Genomic DNA, 25,615 nt, shown 5'->3' on the forward strand with positions numbered 1-25,615 from the left:
AATTCTATATTTCTTCATATTTTTGCTGCTGTGCTTATTTACTTAAATTGTATTTGTTTACTTTAAATTTCAAACACCAATATATACCAACTTGCGTTAGTAGTTGTTTTGTACAAAGTCTTTGACCCTGAAGGAAAATTTGGAACAAATGAAATAAATGTCTGGTGCTGAACTGCACCGGATATAACCACTCTGAAGAACTTCGCTCCGAATGCCGGAATTATGGAACTCCGTTTTAAGAGGGTGACAGATTTAGAGATAAAAGGGAATTACCAACAATTACCCAACTCACACATAGAGAATGTGGCGTGGAACCACAGCTCCTACATATAGCAAACTTTCGGTTCGCACTCGAAGATGAGCGGATTTTCGAATTCAGTAAAAGTAAGTTGTTGCATCACTCCTAAATTTAAATAAAATACATGTAAATTGATACATTTTCAGTTAAATTAGGAGATTGTCGGCCAAAATAAATGGAGCATTTTCTTGTACAACCTTAAATCAAACCTGAGGTCCTCTCAATATACCTACGTCAATGCTCTAGTCCAATGATTATTGCGGCATTGACATCAGGGATTACAGTTTTGTTTCTTAAAAATATAAATTGTGGATGCTTATCCGTAAACCGGGAAGAGAGTAAACTGGTTATGAATTCGCTAGAAATATACCATTTTCCCGCAGGGTGGAATTCCAAGTGCAAATATATAGAAGTATATAAGTATACAAATGTAGTATTACGTAAATAAGATACGCAAAGCAGTAAGTCACCCAATTAATTAAAGTTTCTAAAGCAAAAAGATTTGCACTGTACCGGGTGTTAATTTTCGTTGTGTATGTAGTCTTTCGGCTATTTGGCATTTCTGTTCGCATTTAAAGATCACTTCGGCTACGTTACGTGCACATAAGCAGGGTATACGTAAACAGCTTTTTCGGGATATAAAAGATTGATTTATGAATACTCTGAATGAATGAAAACTACTCATACAAGGTAAGCTTACACCATTATTACCAAAGAAACCTTAGCCATTGCAAAAGGGTATGTGATCCAGCATCCATGATTCAACGAAGCTTTTAACATCTACCCCTTTTGCATGGAGCGGCTTTGCAGCTACTAAGCCATTGTATTTTCACTAAGTCGCGAAGCCAGCTTGGGTGATGAAGCTCAGTTCCAGGGTACATTAATAAAAAAGCTTGCCTGTTTCTGGTATCGGAATACTCATGGGACTCTCCAAACCCCTTGTATTCCTAAAGCATTATTTCTATATACAGTTGCGGACAAAACTCTCCGTACGACCCCTTTTTTCTTAATTTCTCCCGATCTAAAGCATCTAAAATAAATGTAATGATGCAGTTTTGTTTTAAGTCTGTAACAAATGTAAAAAAAAAACTATTTTCAGTATTTACTTTAAAAGTTATTCACGAAAAATCAAAAAAATGCACTGACAAAAGTATACATACGTTAAATTAAGACACTTATTTTGCCCTTCTTTTCTGCGAAAACTTATCCGTAAAGTACCGTTTGTTTTATTTTGTGGTTACGCTTTGCATTATTCTTAAAATTTATGGCATTTTGCCGTTTGAAAAAGTGTACGATCGGAATAATGTCGCTCCGCAAAGAAATCTCTACTGATTTGAGAAAATTAGTTGTTGAATACAGAAGTAATAAGAAATCCTTTGGTGAAATAGCAGATTTATTGTATTTAAGCAAGTTTATGGTACAAACTATTTGTAAAAACTTTGAAACATCCAATTTTCTTGAGAGTAAGCCCCGTGGTGGCCGGCCCAAGAAGCTCAACCGGAGAGATGTATCCTTTATTCGCAAAGCAGTGAATCAGAATCCGAAACTACATGCTACTGATTTGGCCCAGGAGGTAGCCGAGAGGTATCAAATTGTTGTCCACCCACGTACAATAAGCAGGACCCTTAATAATGAAGGTTACAACTGCAGAACTCCTCGCAAGAAGCCTCATATAAGCGAGAAAACCCGAAAGCTTCGTATGGAGTTTGCAAAAAAGCACTTTAATAAGGGAATAGAATTTTGGAAACTAGTTTTATTCACTGATGAGTTCAAATATAACATATTTGGATACGATAGCAAATCCAAAGTTTGGAGAAAACCAAACACTGCCATGGATCCTAGGAATCTGATTCCGACTGTAAAGCATAGTGGTGGCATTGTCATGGTTTAGGGAGCAGTTGCAGCTACAGGAGTTGGAAACCTCGTTTTCATTGAAGGAAATATGGATCGCTTCCAATACAAGACCATTTTGGAACAAAACCTGATGCCAGCCGTGGACAAACATAATGACCCGAAGCATGCTGCCCAAATCGTCAAGGACTGGCTGCTGGATTATGCTCCACGGCAACTATATTCACCTCCACAAAGCCCGAAATTAAACATTATTAAGCATGTTTGGGAAATTTTGGAGCGAAAGATTCGGAAGCACTCTATTACTAGTGCTCCAATCCTCAAAGATAAGTTGCTGGAGGAATGGTAGAATATCTCGGTGGAGGAGCTTGAAAACTTAGCAGCTTCAATTCCCAGACATTTACGAGCAGTCATCGATGCCTGTGGTGGCCCAACAAAATATTAATTTCCACAAATTTAATCAGTTTTCGTAGATACTTCTTATTTTCTAAGTTCGTATGTACACTTCTGACAGTGCCTTTTTTGGTTTTTCGTGAATAAATTTTAAAGTCCATACTGAAAAATTTTTTTTTTATAATATATTTGTTATATAATTAGACTTAAAACAAAATTGCATCATTACATTTCTTTTAAATGCTTTAGATCGAGAGAAATTAAGAAAAAAGGGGTCGTACGCAGAGTTTTGTCCGGAACTGTATATTTTCAAAACTAACAAATTGAAGAGTTGAGGAGTCTGTCTGCATCGAACTTCAAATGTCTAGTCACATTTTAGCACGATTCAATTTGGGCTGGCAGTTAATTTCTGGAATCAAGCAAACTCATAAGCAATGCGAAGTAACATCAGACTAACTATATTACATCGCTATAGAAATACATGCATTTCCCAAAAAGTGGGCGTGGCGCCACCAATTTTCAATCAATTTAAGTAATTTTGCTATATTTTAACAGAGATATCTCATTCGTGTGTGGCCGAGCTTACTTCTTTTTGTTGTGTGCGTCTTGATGTTTTTCCTCAAATGCAGCGACGTACCATTTTATGCCACCTTCGACCGGCAGATGGTTTTTTAAGAGAAGCAGAAAGTATAGAAACAAACCCAGAGGTTTGCCATTGTCTTCCCAGGGACGACCGCTATTAGAAAATACTTTTTCTATCATTTCGTGTTTCTTGTGCGGACTTTCGAACACTACCGAATGGTAATCACGCCCCAAATCATTCGGCTATCGAATCCAGTAAATTCTATAGCCACCCCTCCAATGAGAAAACGAAATATCACGAAAACAATTTGAAAAGAAAAAGAAACAAAAGACATTTATATCAAATCGAGAAAAACACTAAATAACGGTGGAGGAGTTCTATACTAAAGAAAGTGCAATTTTGATGACCGTGATGGTTTCAGCTATTACTGATATAATCTTAGCCAAAATCACTCACCAAAAATGACTCGGAATTTCAGAAGTGGTTTCATCAGGATATGGGGTGCACTTTCTTGCATGGAAAGCTGAAATTATGCTTCATTACGACAAATATGAACTATGAAAAATATATTCAGATGTTAAATGATGTGCTCATTGACTATTTGGAAGAGAACCCGGGCCCTGAGTTTACATTTCAACAAGACAATTCCAGTTACCACATTTCCAGTAAGTCAGGTTCCAGAAGTCTGCCTAAGAAGACCAAAGTTTCATTAAAGAATTTTGGGGCATAACTGCAATGGCTGTGGATCTTATGGCCACCAGTATTCAACGGTACAAGTACTAAAAACATCAATTTTGCAGGGGGGCTGCTTCACTGGGAAAATAATTGACTCACTCCCAAATAGAATTTTCCAGAATTCCATCTTAATTTTAATTGCGTGCAAATTTCGCGTACAATCAATTACACAATCATGAAATATTGACAACAATTTCGCACCTCCCCCTTTAACGAATTTGAAATGTTAACAATTTTAGTTATTTCCGTTCTAAATAAAAATACAATGAAGAAATTTATTTCGCAGATACTTCAAATATTTTCAAAACGATGTGAGGCAATGTGCTGCTTTCGCTCACTATTTATTGTATTTAATTAAAATAAATTTGTGCCTATAACGTAAGCGATTCATTCATTTTCTTAATTAATATAGCTGCATAAAGATATATGTATGTATCTATATTAATCAGTTTATGTGTATGCTCTTACATATAATCCTTATTAGAACAAGGCTAAAATACCCTTGCGTATACTAGCCCAAAAGCTAAAAGAGGTTTATTGGGTTCACAAACACGAAAGAAATTCTACAAAAGCCTACTTTTAAAAATTACTATGAGTTAATATTTACGACACTATTGTTAAGTTTTGCGTATACATTAAAGAAATAAAAATATATTGAGTATACATAAATCGAGCCTCCACATTTTTAATATAATCTTTAAATACATACATAGTTACGTACCAAAATAAATGGAATTAAATATTAATAACAATTTGTGGTTTCTTTTTTTCTCTATGCATTTGCCACATAGCTTTTATTATTCGGCTTTTCATTATTAAATATATTTTCTGTTTTCATTTATCTAATTTTTCTTTACTTCATTTAATTTCTTCTTGTAAACATTGTCATCTATGACATTACGAAGGACGTACAAAATAAATACACAATGCAAAATTCCCCATGTCGCTTATACGCCCCGTGGTGCCGCGAATGCTAAATACGTCTTCTGCACTGGCTTACATGTGTAAATATTATTATTGTTATACCTTTCTTTTTGGTTTTGGTGTGAAATATGCAAACGGAAACATATGCGGACACCTGCCGTTTGTTGGACGCACTTCAAAAGTGGTTTGTGTGTAAGTACCTATGTAGAGGAATATGCAAAAAATGAGCAAATGTCGGAGCAATTTTTTTGTGGTGACACTCAGCGTTAGTGCATTTCATTATTATTTTGTATGCTCGCCGATGCGCATTATTCTTGATATTTTCAACAAATAATAAATTTCAAAGAAACAGAATGCTGCTAAAAGCGGTATAATAAATGTTTTCGCACGCATTTACAAATATTTCAATGTCAAGTTGTAATTTCATAGAGTTGACGCCAGTTGACACGCATAAGGCGCTGTGATGCTGGCATGCCGCCACCCGCATTAAATCACTCATGTTCAGAGAAAGTATGTAATTATTTTCTACGCTCCATTTTATTTGCCATATACTAGTACATTTGCATAAGTACTTTTATACGAAAATATTTGTCATTCTAATATACATTATACACAAATCACACTTACAAGTACTTGCATACATACACACTTACGTAAAAAAATTTCTTGCAGCGGAATGCCAATTGCTGTGCTCTCAACACCATTCTTTGCGAAACAGACAGCAGCAACGCCGTGAAGGCAAATCAAAGTGAAGCGCAAAAGGATCTTTTTCGAGCGATTTAGAGTCAAACAAGCAGAACAATGCAAAACAATGAAACTGACATTGAACGTCAGCGCAGGAGGGAGACTTATAACATTGTACATACAATCGTAGTATTTTTTTTTTATACGAGTTTGAGGAGCTGAGGACGTGCTTGCTTAGTGCATGTACCAATGTAAGTGTAGTGAATATTATATTTATATCTACATAAAACATGAATTCAATTCTAACTTAATATTTTCTGGTCTTTTATGTACCAGTAACATCTTTTTCCATGTATCGTATGTTAATATAAACTTTCATTTGTTTTCAAAAGCATAATGAACTCCTATTGGCACGGTTTTGTTTGTTCCTTTGTGATCGTTCCATTTTTACCAGTTTAGCAATATCATGGCAGTGTCAGTAATAGCATTTGAGAAATTGCTGGACTTGTAATCATAACATTAAATTATATGTTTACCAACTTCATCATAAACTTCTCGATCTCTTGCTGTCATTTGTCATTTCTCATAATATGTCCTAAGTATGCGGCTTTTCGACTCTTAATAGTAGTGTGCAAATCTCGATCTTGCCGAGTTCTTTGTATTACCTCCGCATTTGTCACTCTATATGTCTATTTTATTTATGGGATTCTGCGAAAGATCCACATGTCATAATTCCAATTTGATTAAATCAATGGTTTTTATTGTTCATATCTCCCTAGCAATGACCATACGTAACATTTAGCAATACGGGTTTTAAGTTTAATATTAAAGCAATGATTACTTAATACATCTCTCTACTTATAAAATATTGCTTTTTAATACTCCATTCTAGCCCTTATTTCTTTAGAAGCAGCCCAAATATTTAAAATTTTGCACTCGTTACATATATCAGTCGTCAACGGTTAAGCTTTCATTTACGTAAGTGTTTCTTCTGCTAACTATCAAGCACTTCGTTTTGTTGGCATTGATTTTCAAGCCATAATTCTTGCTACAGAGTGCAACATTGCTGACCACCAGTGCTTGTAATCAACTGAGACTGTCTGCTGGAAGGGTAATGTCGTCAGCATACCTGATATTATTAATATTAATACCGTTTATTTTAATACAGACAGCCGAATTTTGTAGTCTTGCTAGACATTTTTTTCAAGTAGATGTAAGGGTGAGAGAATACACCCTTGTCTGACTCCTCTTGAAAATATAATGCTTCGGTTTGCTGCCAGAAGGAATTCTTTATACCTTGAATATCTTTAATACCAATATCCACTGTTTTTAGAATATTGAAAATTTTAACAACCTGCACGAATGCTTTTTCATAATAATTGAAACATATAAATACATCTTCAGAAAGTGTATACAGAACAGAGCTTGTCATTTTCCCATGCCTGCTTTGAAGCCGAATTGAATTTCTCTCATTTCTTGTATATTCTGTTTTTAAAAATATTTTTACTGAGTGATTCATTCGACTTATGGATCTGTAATCATAACACTTCTTTGCAGAAATCATTTTTGGAAAGGCAATGAAAGTAGATTTTAACCAATCTTGGGGTTATTTTCCCGTATCGTATATGTAATTGAATATTATTTCAAGATTTTCTACATATATTGTCATCATTAATTTAATATTTCATAGTGAAATTCATCGGGTCCTGTTGCTTTGCTGTTCTTAAACACTTTGATACCATTTCAGGTTACTGTTCTTGTTATAGCAAGTCCCGTCAACGTCTCAATTCTCGATATTTATTCAAATGGTTGGCATTGTTTTGCCGAACGCCTCTTTAAGTTTTTTCTATAATGCTAATTATATATCTTTCAAGTTGTATATTGCATTGAAGTCATGTTTTTCTAGATAGAACTTTTATTTTACTATTATTATGGGCAACATCCGATACACCATTAAGCACATCCTCAGCTACCGAAGCTCGAGCAAAAGCCAAAAAACAAAAAAAGCATGATTTACTTATACGATTTTACTCGTATATATGCGTGTGTCTGATTTGTTCTTGAGTGACCAACAAAACCTTGGTTGAGATTCCTTATTTAACAAATGAACGTGTGTTATATTAGTGCGGCCCAACCTAATGTGAATAAAGCATTTGTTCATGGCTGTGGTTGTAGTGGTTGGGAGTCTGACTGCAGTTCTGTTAGAGTTGTGTGAATTATAAGGATGAGAATGATTTGCGCATTGTATAGAGCATCGTTGGTGTACAAACTTAGAAAATATTTTCGCCACATCTTTTCTCGAAAAAGGTATACAATTTACTAATGGGTCTTTTGAAGCTAATTTGGCTGCTTTATTTCCGTGCTCATTGCCATTAATGTCACATCAATTTTACTTGTCGTCTATTTGAATGATGAGCTCTTTTATGGTAAATATTGGTTCAGATGAGTTACTTGCTGCTTTAACGGCTTCAAATACTGAAAGACTGTTATTGTGCCCACATTGAATTTATCTTTTGATGATTTAACTAGAAGCAGAGCAGACAAAATGCCTTGCACTTCTGCGCCAAAAGCCGTTGCAACTGTGGATAAGATGCCTTGCGCTAGTGTTCTACCATTGATGTCAACAACTCCGAAAGATGTACCATAAATAGATTTAGATGCATCAGTGAATAATAGTTGCCAACCTTTCCTTAAGAATGGATCAGTAATTTGCCAGTATAATTGTCTACAGATGACTGCGTTAGTGCATTGTTTCACATGAAGTGTGAGTTCGTTGAGAAAAAATTGCATTACCCGCGGAGGGTTCTTCCAGGTAGGAGAAGGTGTAGGTGTGATGTTTGATTTAGAAACCACATTAATGCCCGAATTCTGTAAGCGAATATCATCTCAAGTCACTAAAATTGAGATTATAAATTAGTGACTCTTTTTGTGACTTCAGACGATTTTGCTATTCAGTAAGGGAAAGTCACAAGAATTTCACCGAATATCATGGTGAAAATAAATAGAGGTAGTCAGCTAATGTCACGTATCGACTAGAGATAGTCAAAAAGTTGAGCAAAAATTCACTTATCGATTCCATATGTAATGGAATTTTTTAAACTCATTTATCACGCGAAATTCTTCATCAAAAACGTAAAGAATATGGATATTACTAAGCTCATACAAAATAACGTTTTTAATTTCTGTTTTATAAACCTTTTACCTGAATCGGTTTATCAACAATTCAATTGAGACAAACAAAATTACTAATCGATAAATGTTGAATTGCATCTCTATATACATTCCGTTGAAATGAACGAGCTGGGAATTCCGCTCAAACTTGTTAAGTGGCTTGAGATCTTGAATAGGTTCCCAGCAAAGGGATTTCGGGAATCTAAAAAACCTCCTGAAAACGTCTTCGTCCAGAAGGAATGGGTCTACGCATATTTCTAAAACGTCAATAAATACACAATTATTCGTGTTTTTAAGAAATGTTTACCCAAAACATATTACTTCGCTTCATTTTCGCGCTTTTTTTGCAATATATAATATATAAAATAATTAATTCCTCTTCCATATTTTTCGTTTTGTGAGCTGCTCAGAAGTAGATCACTAATTAGTGACTTTTTTTGGAGACTAATGACGTGAGATTGCTTACTGAATTGCAACTAGTCTCAAAATCAAATTTCACCACAAAAAGTCTTAATTAGTGACTTGAGTCTGCTTACAGAATTCGGGCATAAGTATACAAATAAAAGTCGATGAGATTTTCATGCCAACTCTTTGAATAAAATTGATTTGTTAAATACATAACTGGAATTTGACGGCATGTAATGTAATTGATCCGATCTTCAATAGTCAGAAATTCACTTTCCGTAAGCAAATTTTCGATGGGTGTGGTTCTGAACGCTCTCAGTCTCTAATCTCAATCTAATATCTTTATAAATATTCCGACGAAATCAACAGGATTTTTATCCACTACATTATTTCTACATATGTCGCCGTAAAGCTCCTACGGTTCATTACTTCATCGCTTGCGATACTCATCGTTGCCAACGTGCACAGTTTCAAGTATTTTCCGCAGAATCTTTTTCTCAAATACTCCAAGGGGCGCCTTTACTACTCAATTGCTTAGTTAGTTCAAAAGAGATTCTTCATAAACAAATGAAGCCTCTCACTACTTTCTAAAGTCTACATTTTACATTAGTAAAAAATTGCGCTTAGCATGTCGTATAGAAAAATTGTGAAGCATTCAATTGAGAAATTCCCGCTCTCCCTACCTATTCACTACATGCTACCTCTTCCAATTTTTCCTTACTTACAATCACCCGCACAACTCTAAATAAAAATATTACCTAACTCTAGTACAATCACAACCTGCAACTAGTATCCCAGAATAGGTCTGCTTGTCAACTACCTTTATTAGGTGCCACCAATGCAATTACAATGTACAATTGCCGGCGTATGCTGATACTATCAATAGTATCTACTATATATTATATAAACGCGTGGCCGATTACAATGCCCTAGCTAAGCTATTTCGTAAGCGAATGGATTCAAACTGTCCAACTGAGATCTTCCAGATAAAAATTTTTGCTTTCATTTGTCAGTAAAGGGGATTTTTCAAGAGTTTTTGATGTCTGTTAGATAGTTCAAAATGAAGCCGATTTACTCACACCAACACATATAATTTGCTTGTAAAAGTTTTTATGTCGGCCATATATTTGTCATGCCTTAACAATTCTCTTCTCATTCATCACTCATACAAGCAAAGGATTTCTGCAAATATTTTCTAACTCTCCGTAAAAGTCAATTATTTACAGTCGATTGATTTTACTCTCAACATACATTGGCACATTATTAATGAACCTTTATAAGATTTTGTGAACTGATAAATCATTGCGACATCATCATGTGAGTACATATATTCAGTGGGTTAATGCTTTACTGCCTGAAAGTATCGATTTCAGTTATTGTAATATAACTAAAAATAATAACGTGTATGTATATAAATATTTATGGGAAATTAAGACAAATGGTCGAACAAAATAAAGCAGTGATACCCTGGTAAATGTACTGTACTTTGAGTATGTGTAAGCGTGTGTCTCGCAATAGTATAATCATATACTCGTACCCATATATAAGGATGGTTTTAGAACGGCAAACTGAACTATTTTGCCAAAGGCCTTACGTAAAATGTCCACATAAAAAATCGAGATAAGTGATTGGCTCATATGACTTGGAAAATGATGCATTATTATTGTGTTTATATAGATATTTGTTCATGTATGTATTTTAATCTTTATGCAATTGGGTAAGCGACAATTATAGAAGTAGGTATATGTATACCATTCATGAATATTTATTATTTACATTCGGATATATACCGATATACACAATTTATTCAGCATTGGCTTACTTGTCTAAGACATTGACAAAATATTTACTTCCACAAGCTTAAGATTATTTCTCTACTTTCGGTACTGATAATATACAAAATACCAATATTTGAGTAATAAAGTCATCTTTCGACGAACCAGACTAACACTTTATAAATCTCTCATCATGCCTGTATTATTGTATGGCGCAGAATCTTAGACGCCGATGAGGCGTCCCTTGGAGTGTTTGAGAGAAAGATTCTGCGGACGATTTTTGGAAGGCCTCCTTGGCATTAGAAAGTGCTGGCTAAGCTCGCTTTAGCGGATATCGCAACAATAAAGAAGGAGAAAATAATAGCAAAGAATATATTTCAATACTTCTAAAGTTTATCAAACTTTTGTTTAATTAGCACAATTGAAAAGAATACTCCAAGGTAGGTATATGGTATACCATACAGTGTAGTGCGTATGCCGCTAGTCGCAGGTGAGTGCTGTGTATGCAATTACCATTTAGATGCCCAACTAGAAATTAAAGAAGTATAAAATGATTCAAGAAGTTTTCTAAAAGTGGTCACCACTAGGCAGACAAGTACCAGATATCGAATGAGCTTTTGCTATGAAGAAACTTTTCTTCGAAACTGTCTGCCATTCGGAGGCGCGTCACTTGGTTGGACGGTCATCGAAATGCACAAATTGGAGAAAGAAGAACTTACGTGCAAATTTTACATATCTCTTCTGTGTTTGATATTTAAGCGTGGACATTTTATTTAGTTCGCGGTTTGTACGTTATTTCTATGTTCCTATGGTATTCACTCAATTGCGCCGAAATGTTGGGGAGTTACTGAAAACTTACCTGGAGATCTTTGTGAGTTCCTCTTGGCTAGTTCGACAGTCATTTAAGTTATATTTAAGTATATCCTGATTTTGCATCTCAAGGAAATATAAGGAAAAAATAAAGAACCTCATGCATTAAGTAACTCTAGTAATTTACTACTGTTATAGAACTAGCAGTCAACTATGCTTCCTTGACATGGTGCCTAAAACTAGACAAAAAACTCTCAGGTCATCACAATATTTCTGATCAAAGGATCGGAGATTTTATAAGACGTTGAAATGAAACTCGCATGAACTCCTGCACATTATTTTTCTCGAAATTTCGAGACACCTATTTTAGAGAAAGAAAGAACCTGCCTGGGTTAATCGGTTCACAGATGAGTTGAGTTCAAGCCAATTTGTTTATTATTACCTGATATTGATTTTTTAATTTTTATTATTATCACTTTTCTGCTCCCTAGAAACTTCCGCTGCTCGCCAAGCAAAGAAATTTTATGTGAAAGCAACACCAACTTAGCTTAAATGACTTTGCTTTTGGTCGCTTAGTTCACAAACGGCATGTTTAGACCAGTCCTTCCAAGTATGAGTAGATGTATTTTTTTGTTATATTCCACATACTTTCAGGCGGAGTTCTTTGAAAAGTAATTTAATTACATAACAGCTTGTCAAAACAAAAATAATGCAGTGCTCCCAAATCACATGGAGCGTTCCATTCAAGGGAAATTTCTTCTTTTTTATTCTCTCCGCCCTATGTGGTTGGTGAATCGAAAGCAGCTATTATTTCTTCAAGTTAATAATGTTTAAAAAGAACAAACGAATTTCCTTTCTTCTTTGTCTTCGAATATTTCACTTTCACAAAACACAATATATTTTTTTGCATAATTATTTACGAGTATTAGCTACTTTTTTTTGGCAATTTTCCATTAAAAATTTAGTATATATATGTATGTATATTCGCGGTAAATAAAAACAAAACAAATTAAGCGTCATTCTGATGGACTTTGTTGCCAAAGTATTTGTACTAATATTCTTATAATATAAAACCGCATCCAGGCGAAAAATTTAATATGTGTTAAATTTTCTTTATTCCGTGATTTGTTTTTACTGAAATAAATCGTAGAAAACTTTTTGCACCTAACGTCTATAACCCTAGTTAATATACCTATATTTTTTGTAGCAGTCTACCTTGAGATATCTATGACAAAATATTTATAATCCTGAGAGTAATCAATTTCGATTTTTACTTAACTTATGAAAGTAGACAAAATCGGAAAAGTAGCATGCGCGCCTCCACGCGGGTGGGTGGTGAGGTTAAATGATATTATTATATGATCATGATATTATGTAAGGTATGTGCCATTGGAAGCTACAACTTTGCGCCATCTTTCAGACAGCATACGGATTCCTCTGACGAAAAATTCGTCTTTTGACTTCATCCATCCATTGAGCCAGTTTGCAATGCCCTCGTAAGAAGTGAACCGCTCTCCATTAAGGACTGACTGCATTGATTGGAACGGATGGTAATCTGAAGGTGCAATATCTGGGGAATACGGCAGGTGGGGTCTGGCGTTATCAAGCAGCAAAATCAATTCGTCTTGTCTACCGTCCCATTTCGGTCGTTTTTCTTTGAGAGCTCGATTCAAACGCATTAGCTGCAGTCGGTAACGATCGCCACTGATGGTTTCAGATAGTTTAAGAAGTTCATAACAGATAACAATCTTCTGATCCCGCCAGATGCACAACATAACCTTTGAAGCATGTATTTTTTTTTCGCTGTCGATGGACCTGGTTAACCTGGAAAGCTCCAACATTTTCGACGCTTAGGGCTACCATAATAGATCCATTTTTCATTTCCAGTGACAATGCGATGCAGAAAACCTTTTCTTTTCTGTCGTTCAAGAAGCACCTCACACGTCACCATCGAGAGTTTTTGTAGTTGAGTACCTTCGAAATTTTTCGGTGCCCCTTCGCGATCTTTATTACTCACGTCGAAATTGCTACTTTGGAAGCGTCGAAACCTCTCTTTACAAGATTACCGTAAATATTGATCAATGTACGACACGTTTCAGCTGCACTTTTCTTTAAAAGGTAATAATGGAGCATGACTTCCTGCAAATGCTGTTTCCGGACAAGCGTAGACATATTTCACGTCAGATAAAAAAGGCTCTTTACGCTTCAAATGAATTATTTGAGAATACGCGCTTGAATAAACTACAGAGCTCATTTGAAAAATGCACTTTCCAATACTAGGCAGAGCTTTTCAGCTAAGGCAACTTAATTCTTGGAGCTTTCTTTATTTCCCAATTCGATTTCAAATGTTGTTCATCACAGAATTTTACATACATTACATTGATTTACTTAGATAAATGGCATTTAAATATTACTTTATATACATGCAAATGCTACTTTTGCACATACATACATGTTGACGGAACAACCCGGATTTATATCCGTACAAGGACTGCCACTCCAGCAGCATTTTCCAAACATTTGGGCTATTGCAAAAAAAAAAGACTAGCTAACAACTTGTACCTAGTTTGACCACTGTGGAGATAATACAGAAGGTGTTGACATCTTCGGAACGTTAACCGGCTCTTAACGATATTGAAGGGATCACCTAATTTGCCAAGGGGATGTGACAGTGGTTTGTTTACAACAAAGGTCGGCAAAAACTGAGATTGTCTTGGTCACTGCAAAAGATATTTCGTCGGAACAACGATTAATTGGAAGCTTAGTATATTCAATTCATGGTGAAACTATTTTTACAGGTGTGACCACCTACTACACTGTTAACCTACTCTCAGCATATTAGACAGAATCAGCTGATGGAGTGACGTAGCAGAGGTTATGAATCGGTTTGTTTTCGAAAAAACCTAGATTATGTTGTTGATATACGAAAAAAAATCAACACGGTCCCCACTCATGTTGCTTCGTTCGTATCTGAACAACGACTGCTTGGACGCGTGTGTGAAATTAGCGGGTAGAATTCGACAACCGAGTACCTTGTGAGGTGGCAGCCCAAATTGCTCGCATAATTTTGCTTTCACCATAGTTAATAGCGAAGCCTGGTAAATCCTTGAATTCAATTAACCTCACGTTATGCATTCTCTATTTATTTCGTTCGACTCTCGCCCTGCCAAATGCCCTATGACATAACAGTCAGTTATTCTTACAATTTTGCTTAGGATAGGTAGATAGGTTTGGCCACCTTTTAACCTATCTTCCTTGTAGCTTGACGGCAGCTAGAGTTCAAAGAAAAGTGAACCAAAATAATTTATGAAATGAGAGTATTAGTCGACGAAAATTTTTTGTATAATATTCTAATAGGTAAGCTTGAGTACGAAGTATACTGAAACAATTTTGTAATGGAATTTTAAAATATTTAGATTTATTTAAAGTTGAACATTTTGCTAAGGTATTTTTAAAGTCAAATATCTTACACCTTTTTAACATTTTCATAAATGTTTTTACTCTATTCTTAGGTATAAAATATGTTAAGAAAAATTTGGAAAAAATGATATTTATTCGAGGAAAATTATTGGCAAACAAATTTGTTTGCGTAATTTTTGAAAAACACGCCTCCTCAGACTGATTTCTTATATTTTTCGTTAATAGTCTTAGTAAGGCATCCCTGATAATAGTTCGTTAGTCATTCCTGAAAGTTTGGCACTACGATTCCATTAATTTTTCGAGTTATATTCAAATATGTACGTACAGCGAACCAGTGCAAAATACACTGTACCTGTTTGCTAGTATACGTAGCGACGCTTCGATTGATTTGCAAACGAACATTATGCAGGGTCCGGCATTCGTAGTGTAACCAACTTCAGACCGCTCGCACAGCTGATGCAGCGGTCAATTTTCGAACAGTGTGATTTCTGACGAGAACATTTTTCAAATTGCAAGTTACATTTTTTACTTTTTAATAAGTAGAAGTAATTTTCCAAACTAAATTCATGGCTTTTTTAATTGGTTACACTTCGAGTGCCGGACCCTGTGCACAAACATACGAGTTCGTATGCGAGGGCTTCGCTATAGCAATATTATTATAATATTAAGTATTAAGTAACCGAAAAGGCAAAACATAGTAGACGTCTTCCTTAAACTTATGTAGGGATTATGCCAATAAAAGTTGAGCTATTAGTGCTAGAAAGTTTATATGAGATTTAAGTACTAAATTGAACGCAGCTGAATGGTATTGCATTTCAGACTCACTTTCCGCTAATAATAAAGTGCATGAACTGAAAGAAGAACTGAAATCTACTCTCGAAATATTTCCTCATCTGGGATATACAATTTGCAATACTACTCGAATTTATGCTTCTCTACATCTTTATTTTATTTTTATTTGTGTTTAAAAAAAAAACGAAAAATAATTTAAAAATCAATACGTTCTGAAGTTAAATAACCATTAATTTGTTCATACATATGTACATGCATATGGGTGTGGTGCGGTGTGGGCACAATGCTTTTCAAAATCTAATTTTACTGTTTTCTGCGAATTTATTATTATAAATATTTTAAATGATCCTTACTTTTTCTTAGATGGGATGGGTGAAAAATTTTGCCAGCCAATCGTAAGTAACATTATTTCTGACAAACAACTCTAGACGTCATTTGTTTTTAGATCATTTTGTAACACATTCATTTGCACAATTACATATGGGTTTTCGGATGTACATGCGTACATACATACGTACGCACACAGATACAAGCATATGAAGAGTAGTCGTGATATTTCGTTTTAATTTTATTGCGGTAATTCTCAACGTTCGCCGAAACATTGCGTAGCCGCTTAAATGATTTTGATTGCACCAGCAGTTTCATTTCAATTAAATTACGAAATATATTAAATTTGACAGTGCACTATTACACACTATCTATATGTATATGTATGTAAAGGCATATGTACCACCGGCACCATACACCACCGGCTCAATCTGACTGTATTCACCAACAGCGCTGCAGGCCTCATTTTATACTATTCTAATGGCAGCGGAAATGTACGAGTAATTATAATTAGCAATTTGGCCAAATTATAAAATTAATTGCAATTAGAGGCAATACAACAATTCGGATGTTACAAAGTTACAAAAACAAACAAGAAAAAAACTCACAACATACATGCATACACAAATATATACGAAACAGACTATGAATAGTGGATTAAATTTTTTGGAGCAAAGCGTTGGCGTGTAACTGTTACTACATTTTCAGTGAATGCATTTGAGGCTTTATGCATATGTATATACAGGGTGGGCCATATATCGTTTGCTTTTTGAGAATGGTAACACAAATGACATGTCAAATGTGTTCATAATTTACTTAAAGGTTTGACATTTACGAAATGGGACGCTATACGCTTGAACAAAATTGGGAAATATTGAAATTGGGAAAGATGAGCATTTTTACCGAAAAATCATATTTTCTGATGAAGCTCATTTTCACATCGGCGGCTACGTCAATAAGCAAAATTGTCGGATTTGGGGCTCAGAAAATCCACACGTTACTGTAGAGAAGCAAATGCATCCACAACGAGTCACGGTTTGGTGCGGTGTTTGGTCTGGCGGCATCATCGGGCCATTTTTTTTTTAAAATGGGCGAGGAGCCGCGGTAACAGTAAATGGCGAGCGTTACCGTGACATGCTCAACGAGTTGTTTCCAAAAATTGAAGAGGATGACATGGACGGCATTTGGTTCCAACAAGATGATGCAACTCATCACACTGCCAAAGTTACAATCAAACGGTAGCCGTTTTTGAAAACCGAATAATCAGCCGAAATTCCGATATCAATTGGCCGCCTCGGAGCTGTGACTTAAGCGCGTTGTACCATTTTTTGTGGGGAGCTGTTAAGGACAAATGCTATGCGAATCATCCAGAGATGATTGATGTTTTAAAACACGAAACCGAAGTTGCCATTCATGAAATTCGAGCCCAAACAATCGAAAATATGCTTAAAAATTGGGTTGATCGAATGGACTGCTGTAAAGCCAGTCGTGGCAGTCATTTGAACGATATTATTTTTTATTCATAAATGACAATGTTCAATCTTCAAAATGAAAAGAAAAATTGAAAAAATATTGATTAGTTTTTTTTTAAAGCCGATTCAAAAAGCAAATTTTACATGGCCCACCCTGTAGAAGTATAAGTAAGCATGCGTGCATATGTATGTTTACATTTCATTTATTTGCGAATACTGCAAAACGATTAAATCGAATACATTAAGATTAATACTTGGTTTTGTTTTGCTGAAGCATTTGGAACTTTCCAGTGCGTCATGATGCATTTTGTGATGAGCAAACTTGCTCAAATATGTATGAATATGTGAGTCCATTAACGAAATGAAAATATTTTATAAATAAATGTGTGCGATTATTAATTTTTGCATTTAAATTGCTTAACTTTATTTTTTAAACAGTAAGTCAAAACGGTGTCCGCTTTAGCCTAGTGGGTTTGTATGTGACTACCATCCGATGGGTACGGTTTCGAAGCTCATTGTGGACATTAAACGGTATACTTTTTTTACCAATAGCGGTCGCTCCTTCGCAATAAATATCAAACCTCTGATTGTTGTATTTATGCCAGGTAGGTATTGCCATTTGCCAATACGCATCCCACATTCGGGAGGAGCACCTAATAAAGGATGTAAGCTCCAATTACAAGATGTAACAAAATGCAAAACAAAAAAAAAATAATAAGTAATCTCTGCGTGCCTATAGTATTTGTTGGATAAGCTATGGAAAACAAAGAAATATATCCAATTTTATTCTCCCTTCGTGAGTGAGATGCAAATTCGCCTGTTGACTTTGGCTCAATCCTGTTATCTTCGGGCGTCATATTTTACACATATGAAAGAAATGCACATATAAAGAGAGCTCTGATGGAATTCAATCATTTCTATAAAATGTTTAAGACTGACTTTGCTTTCTCTAAACACTCTTTCATTAAACTTCTTAACTATGCTTATTTTGTGTTTCTTAATGTAGATACATACTAATTTGGGGCGTGCGATTTGATGTTCTTCCTTAAATAGAGGGACCTAAAGTTGTTAGCGAACGGCAGACAGTTTCTTATGAGGAATTTTTTCATGGCAGAAATATACTCGGAGGTTTATCATTCCCTGCCGAGGGGCGGCCGCTATTAGAAAAATCGTTTTCTATAAATTGGTGTTTCATGCACGGGATTTTAAACCTGCGCACTTCCGAATGGTAGTCACGCTACAACCCATTCATCTACGACGGCAGCCGCTCATTAAGATTACTTTTAACTTCTTTGTTAAAAAATCTGTATTAGTTTGTAAGGCAATTTGTTTTTATTATAACGAAAACTATCTAACGCAAAGTTTCAAACTTTGTCCAAAACTTATTCGGCGAATTTTCATCAAAACTTCAAACTTTTTAATTAGAATTTCTGGAAAAATTTCGAGTATGCAGTTAGACCATTGAATTTTGAATTTTGTTGTAGAAAAGTGCAAGTTTCAAGTGCCTCAAAAATTACATTGATTTCTGATGACGGAGTAAGTGTTTTTCTTCACATTTCGAGCATTTATTTTATAGATTACAGGGTACTAACAACAACGAGCACGAAAGCAGAGCTAAAGTGGGTAGTGTTTAAGCTGTCGCTATAAGTATAGTAATAAGTGACTAATATCTACTATATTTATATGATTATAGTTATTACTAAGTGCTATAAAACTTCTTTATGTAACTTTTAAACTAACTTATGAAAAACTAAGTGACCTTATATCTATGTATAGTATATCTATATACTATATCCTTAAATCTAAGAACAGCTATAAATTTAAGTTGACTTTCACTCTCAACAATATGACGACCTCAAGCACAAGTCACAAATGATACAAAGATGGTTAATTTATAAATATTCCCACATTGTTGAAACTCCTGGCCAATCACCGGATTTCAACGTCATACAAATCTGATCTTAAAAAGCGATACTTGAAGAGTAGATCCCAATTAGTACAGAATACATAAAAAATTGGTTGACTCAATGCCATGTAGACTTCAAGCTGTAATTGATAATAAGGAATACCCAAAAAGGTACGAAATACCTTAAAATTTAAAAAATTACAAATACATTTTTTTTTCTTGCAGGACAATAATATCAACATACTCTGTTTTTCCATTTTCGTAAAATACTGTAAAATATAAAACTTCCCAAAAAATGTACACAATTGGCGCTTACAATCTTTATTGGGTGCTTAGCCAAACTCCTCCTCCAATTTGTGATGTGTGCCTTATTGTTGTTCCTCAAAACTTTTGGTTCTTACTCGTATTTTCTTGTGTTTGTGTTGCTATTTAATTATTTAATTCTTGATATTTCTAAACGAATTTACTTGCAGCAGCCGTAGTGGTGTATTATCTCGACCAAAATACATTTCTTAACTTTGAATTGTTTTGACAACGCCGTCCCCACTTTAGGACCCAAAATCTCAAAATATTTTTCAGTCTACGCTTCAATAACTAAGCGAGTTTAGCCGAGTGAAATTTGTATTTATGTACTTACGGATATGGTAAATTCTAATGCCGCATCATTGTCGAAATTTGTGGTTGGATAACTTTTTTACTAAATACAAAGAAAAAATATTTTAAGTCATAAATTATTATTTGACCTTTACGAGCTCCATTATTTTTCTGTTTGTATACTACAGCTGTCTAGTTCAAAAAAGTTAAATACGATTGAAAAAGAAAATTATAACATCTTCTGAAAGGGTTATTAATTTTGCGCCACTTTGTATATCAATTTTAATTAATACATAGAAACCAAGGAACTGCAAAAAGTTACTTATAATATAAGCTGTTCGAAGGCGTTCTTGTACATATTCTCTATACTTAGTTCGCAGCAAGTCTTTACTTGACTTGCTTATTTGATAGGTGGTGATACAACTCAAAGGTATGGCGGCATTCAGCAAGCAGCCTCCAGTCACAAATAGTAGGTGATCAGATTGGAGGTACTTTCTCCAATAGGGTATTACGAAAATTGAAGCCCATGTTGTGGAGATACATTGGTTCCGACAAGACGATACTACTTGCCATACAGCCCGTGAAACAATGGATTTACTTCGTCGTCGTTTTTGGGAGCAATTTATCTCTCGTCTCGGACTGGTGGATTGTCCACTAAGATCATGTGATATCACACCTTTGCACTTCTTTTTGTGGGGATATGTAGAGTATAAATGCTTTGTGGGTAAACCATTAAAGCTGGCATTTTAAGCCAACGTTACTAAAGTTATTCACGAGATACCGACCGAAGCCCTCCAGCAGGTCATTAAAGAGTGGCGTTTACGGATGGCTGAATTACGTCGCATCTTTAAAAAATAAGCGCCATGAATGGTTATGCACAAAAATAATAAAGATTGCGCAATCAATTTGAATCTTTGTGGTTTTATTTCAATTTAAATAGATCACCCTTTAGATGCTTTCAGTGGTGAAGTATCATTTTTAGACCAGTTGCGATTCAGCAAACAATGTCCAGTCTCTGGTCTCTAATGGGTCAACGAACTTTTAGCAAGCCACAAAAAGCAAAATATAAAATAACAGTAAAACAACAAAAAGAAATTCAAACGAAAATAATTTTTTGTTAATATATAATATAAGTAGGTATAAATGAAAGAAAATTTATCTTCCAGAAATACACGTACGAAAATTTTGAGATATTATCAGAAGTCTTTTTAGATTTCCAAAATCATTGCGCTGGGACCTTTACTAAGAATTGAAGCCGCCTGATAACTGCACTTGGAAATCTAGAAATCAATTTGAACTTCGGTTAGTTAAATATTCGTTAGTTAAATAAAAATACACGCCACTAAATATTTCTGCTATTTAGTTCATTTCAGTCCTATACTTCCTTTCAGATGGCTCATATCAAAGCGGCATAGCAAATGGTCGTTTTTTTCAAGAAAATAAACAACAACAAAAATACTATTTGCTAGCATTTACTTACTTTTCTTAACTATTTATATCGGACATGCATTATTTTTCTAATAAATAATTATGCCGCTAAAATGTTCTTCTATGCATCTCTTACTGGAAGACACTATCAACTGACTGTCTCTCTTGGGTGCACCACCAAATTTAGTGAACATTTCGTGACTGCAGGTTACGGAATACAGTAATCGTCTCAAGTCACAAAAATAGTCTTTAATATATTATTGAAAATTTAGTGACTTGAGTCTTGTTTAAATATTTGAATACCAGCATTATACTTGGTTCATTTCAAGATGTGAGTTGGCCTGGCTTGTTTCATACAAGTTTCAATTATGCTTCAACTTGTAGCCTTCCCCGTTTGTTATAATGCAAAGTGGTTGAATTACGCTATTACTGGAAAATTTATCAGAAAAAAAATGAAAGTGAGCTGTTTAAAATTATTTCGAAAATAATGAGTAATAGTGAAGTTTGGGAACTCTTCGGCTCAATTCAAAAGTACTCTTGCTCTGTTATTATTATGATTGAAAGTTACGGAGATGACTACTTCATCAGATGTTTGATATCTAAAACTGCCATATCCCCAGGTGTAGCGAAAAAGTGAGGCCAAAGATGTCTGAATCCCGAACCTGGGAGAGTAGCTCAGCTAAGTAGAAGATGCCAGACAGCTGGTGCAGAAAATTCTCGAAACAATACCAAGTCTCACCACGTGAATACATAAAGGACAATATCAGGAAAGCACGCCCACTAAATTTGAGGAATGTGGCTTTGTCAACCATAGAACTTCCCTCAAGCGCCCTTGATCTACCAGTGGCCAGAAGGATATTTCTAATAGCAGTTACATAACAATGCAGCCAATCAACTTCTTCTTTTGTTGCGACTACCTTCGCTTAGAAGACACTAGAGTCGTTCGGTGGCCTATATTTGAGCTTTACATAGAGCTCCTCGCAAAATACGCGCTTATCAACTATTTCATCCAACTTCGAGCTATCCGTGAAGGGGTTTATGCTTTGTCTCCAAATGCTGCATATAGCTCACTCTTCATTTGTGGGAATATGCAATAAAAGTTAATGGAAAAATTCCCGCTTAGATCCAGTAAGAGGATACGCATTTATCAGTGAGCATGGAGATGAGCTCAAAGTTTCTACCTCAATCTAATTGCGCCACGAACTGCGGCAGTTTTGCGCTAGAGTAGAAATGGTTTGAATCGCCCTACAGATTCCAATGTGGCCTTTGGACTTTTTCTAACTTTTACTTATAGCTCAAAGGCACCAGAAGGCAAAGGCGCTAGAATATATAGACCCAAAAAAATTTTCTGTTAGTCTCTGTGTCGATGAGTAGTTTTTCCAGCATCTTCCAAGCAAGAGTGTACGCTATCTGTCTATGTCCAGAGATCAACTTAGACAGGAACCATCGGAATAAGCAAATTGCTATTCTAAGCAACAATCAGGTGGCATCAAGGCGCTGTCATCCTTTGAGGTTATGTCTTCATTGGTATTTAAGAGCATTTAGCCCCGTTATTAATACGACTCGAGTCTGTCCTTGCTATGGGACAACACACCATCAAAGAGCACCTTAGAGGTGAAGAGCTAAGTCTAAGAGAAATGAGCTGGTACCAAACTATGGGGCTACACCAGGAGAAGTCCTTACTGGGGAGTATATCTCAAAAGAGGTTCAGACAACTCCCTCAAGGTAAACTGAGAATGCTCACGGTCATTCTCACAGGTCACCGCAGGATGCGAAGTCATTAGCACAGAAGTTGGATATGGTCCACTCACTTCTGTCGGTCTGCAACCAGATCCCGGACACTTTCCCACACCTTTTCCTTGAATATGACGCTATAGCGTGAAGAAGATTGATATATCTCGGTCAAAAACGAATGGAGAAAAATGAACTCACGCTCAGCCGAATCCAGCTCTATCTTAGGTGTATTAAGGAAACAGAGTTTAGATGAGATACTATGATTAGTAAAGGGGGAAAAACCATGAGATCGAAATGTAAACCTCGGTTTGATTCACTCATTCAACTGCTTAACTAACTTTTCCTTATCCAGGGAGTTTCACTAGACGAGTATCCTGTGCAATAAAATTGGATTTATAATTATGCTATATTTTGCCGATGGCACTCCTCCCTCTACATAAGACAACTGTTTCCTTCCTAATCTTATTCTAAATAGTGAGCTTCCACATTAGCTCTCTGTCTAGGATTACTCCCTGGTACTCCACTCTTTCTGAGACTACTAGCGGAGCGCCCTCCATGAAGGGGAGTTGTGCTCTGGATACAAAAGTATTGCTCACTTGGAGCTGCTTTGAAAACCAATAAAACCATTTCAGCCTAAATCAGTGCATTCCGCTTAGCCCAGCAACAGCTGTTGTTTATAAATAATTATAAATGTACTCAGTGATATTTTTCACTCTGCAACAGTTTAAACATTTTCAGATAATCTCTTGCCAAAAAATAGCTGCTCAGCGTTTGTCTGTGTTATTGAGCAAAATATAAAGAAAAATAGTATACATTGGGTCTATATTATACATTTCATCTCCAGTTAATGCGTATTTTAAAAACAAAAATTAAGAAAAAAATATTCCAACCTACAACCAACAATAAATTTCGTACAATTTATGCATAACAAACGCCGCCATTCAAAGCGGCAAGCCCCAACGAACGCAAAATCATGCGCATAAATCATGTCGGCAGTAAAAATGTTTTGTTTCTTGCCTCCGCCCAGTACTTAATTTCTTGTTTATTTTATGTTTTATAAACCTTCTTACTTGTTTATAAATTATATTATTAAATATAATACGCAGACGTATTAATGTATGTATGTATATATGTATATGTAAGTACTGTTATTCGGCATCAAAACATCTACTCTTGTGCTTTCGCTAATATTTTACAAATCAGTCGTCAGTTCGTGGAATGACATTTCTAGAGCATTGATTTTTAGAGAATTTATGATTAATTCATAGAATTTGACATAAACAGCATTGATTAAAAACTTTGGATTTTATCTCATTTTTACTTCTTAAACTTGCCATTTCGCACATTCTATGCAATGCTTCGTAAATAGTGGCCCGATGCAGTACTTAGAAAGAAACATCAATTTATATGTCGATGTACATCGCTTATCCAGACTCACAACAGCAATTGCGAAAATGAGTTTGAATGACAAAAATCTTGTGGTTCAGCAATAAAATAGGATAGAAAATTTAATTTTAACTTTTTTTTTCTGTATTGTTTTTTTTTTTTTAAGTTTTTAATATTCTTATATTTATGTTCATGCGCAGCCATTATAGACACGTGAGTTTCACCGTGACTACCGGCAGTGATTCAGATCAGTATTACGTACATAAGAATATAAAGCGTCAAAATCAAAGCATCAATTGAAATTTTTTCATCTTCAACAAAAAATTTAGAAGGAACCTCAACTAAAGGAAACTGAAAATATATGAAGAGTCTTTCAAAAGACGCACCTAGATGTGGTTTTACAACAAAACAAGTATAAATTCAGATTCTCTCAGGTTTCACTATTTTTATTCAATACGTTTTTTAACTATTATATGTGAAAAATAACATAATTTAAATGTCCACCACGGGCACATCTACAGGTAAAATCTGCCAAACAATCGATTCATGAATGCTTAATTGATGAGGACGTCCAGATTTCAATGTTGAAGGTTGTTCGGCAACACTTTGCACTAGTGTAGCAATATTCTCTAGTTTTTTGTTTGCCAGTCCTTTTTCTGTACTCAAGAGAATCAGTTTCTTCACATTTTTTCACCAACCTTTGAATTGCCAACTCATTCGGATGATTATTTCTGCTAAAAAAAATCACATATTATGCGATATATTGTTCTTAAAGATTATCCACTTTCATAATAGGTTTAAATAATTTTAATACCTTGTTCTATTGAGTAAAATTGCTCACCTGTCTACTTGAGAAAAATCAAAGACGATATAAAAAAGGTAAGGCCTAGAAATTATTCACTACTGGCTTCTAGGTGTCACTTTTGA

The sequence above is a fragment of the Anastrepha ludens genome, chromosome 2, assembly GCF_028408465.1.
Source record: "Anastrepha ludens isolate Willacy chromosome 2, idAnaLude1.1, whole genome shotgun sequence".
NCBI lineage: Eukaryota > Metazoa > Arthropoda > Insecta > Diptera > Tephritidae > Anastrepha > Anastrepha ludens.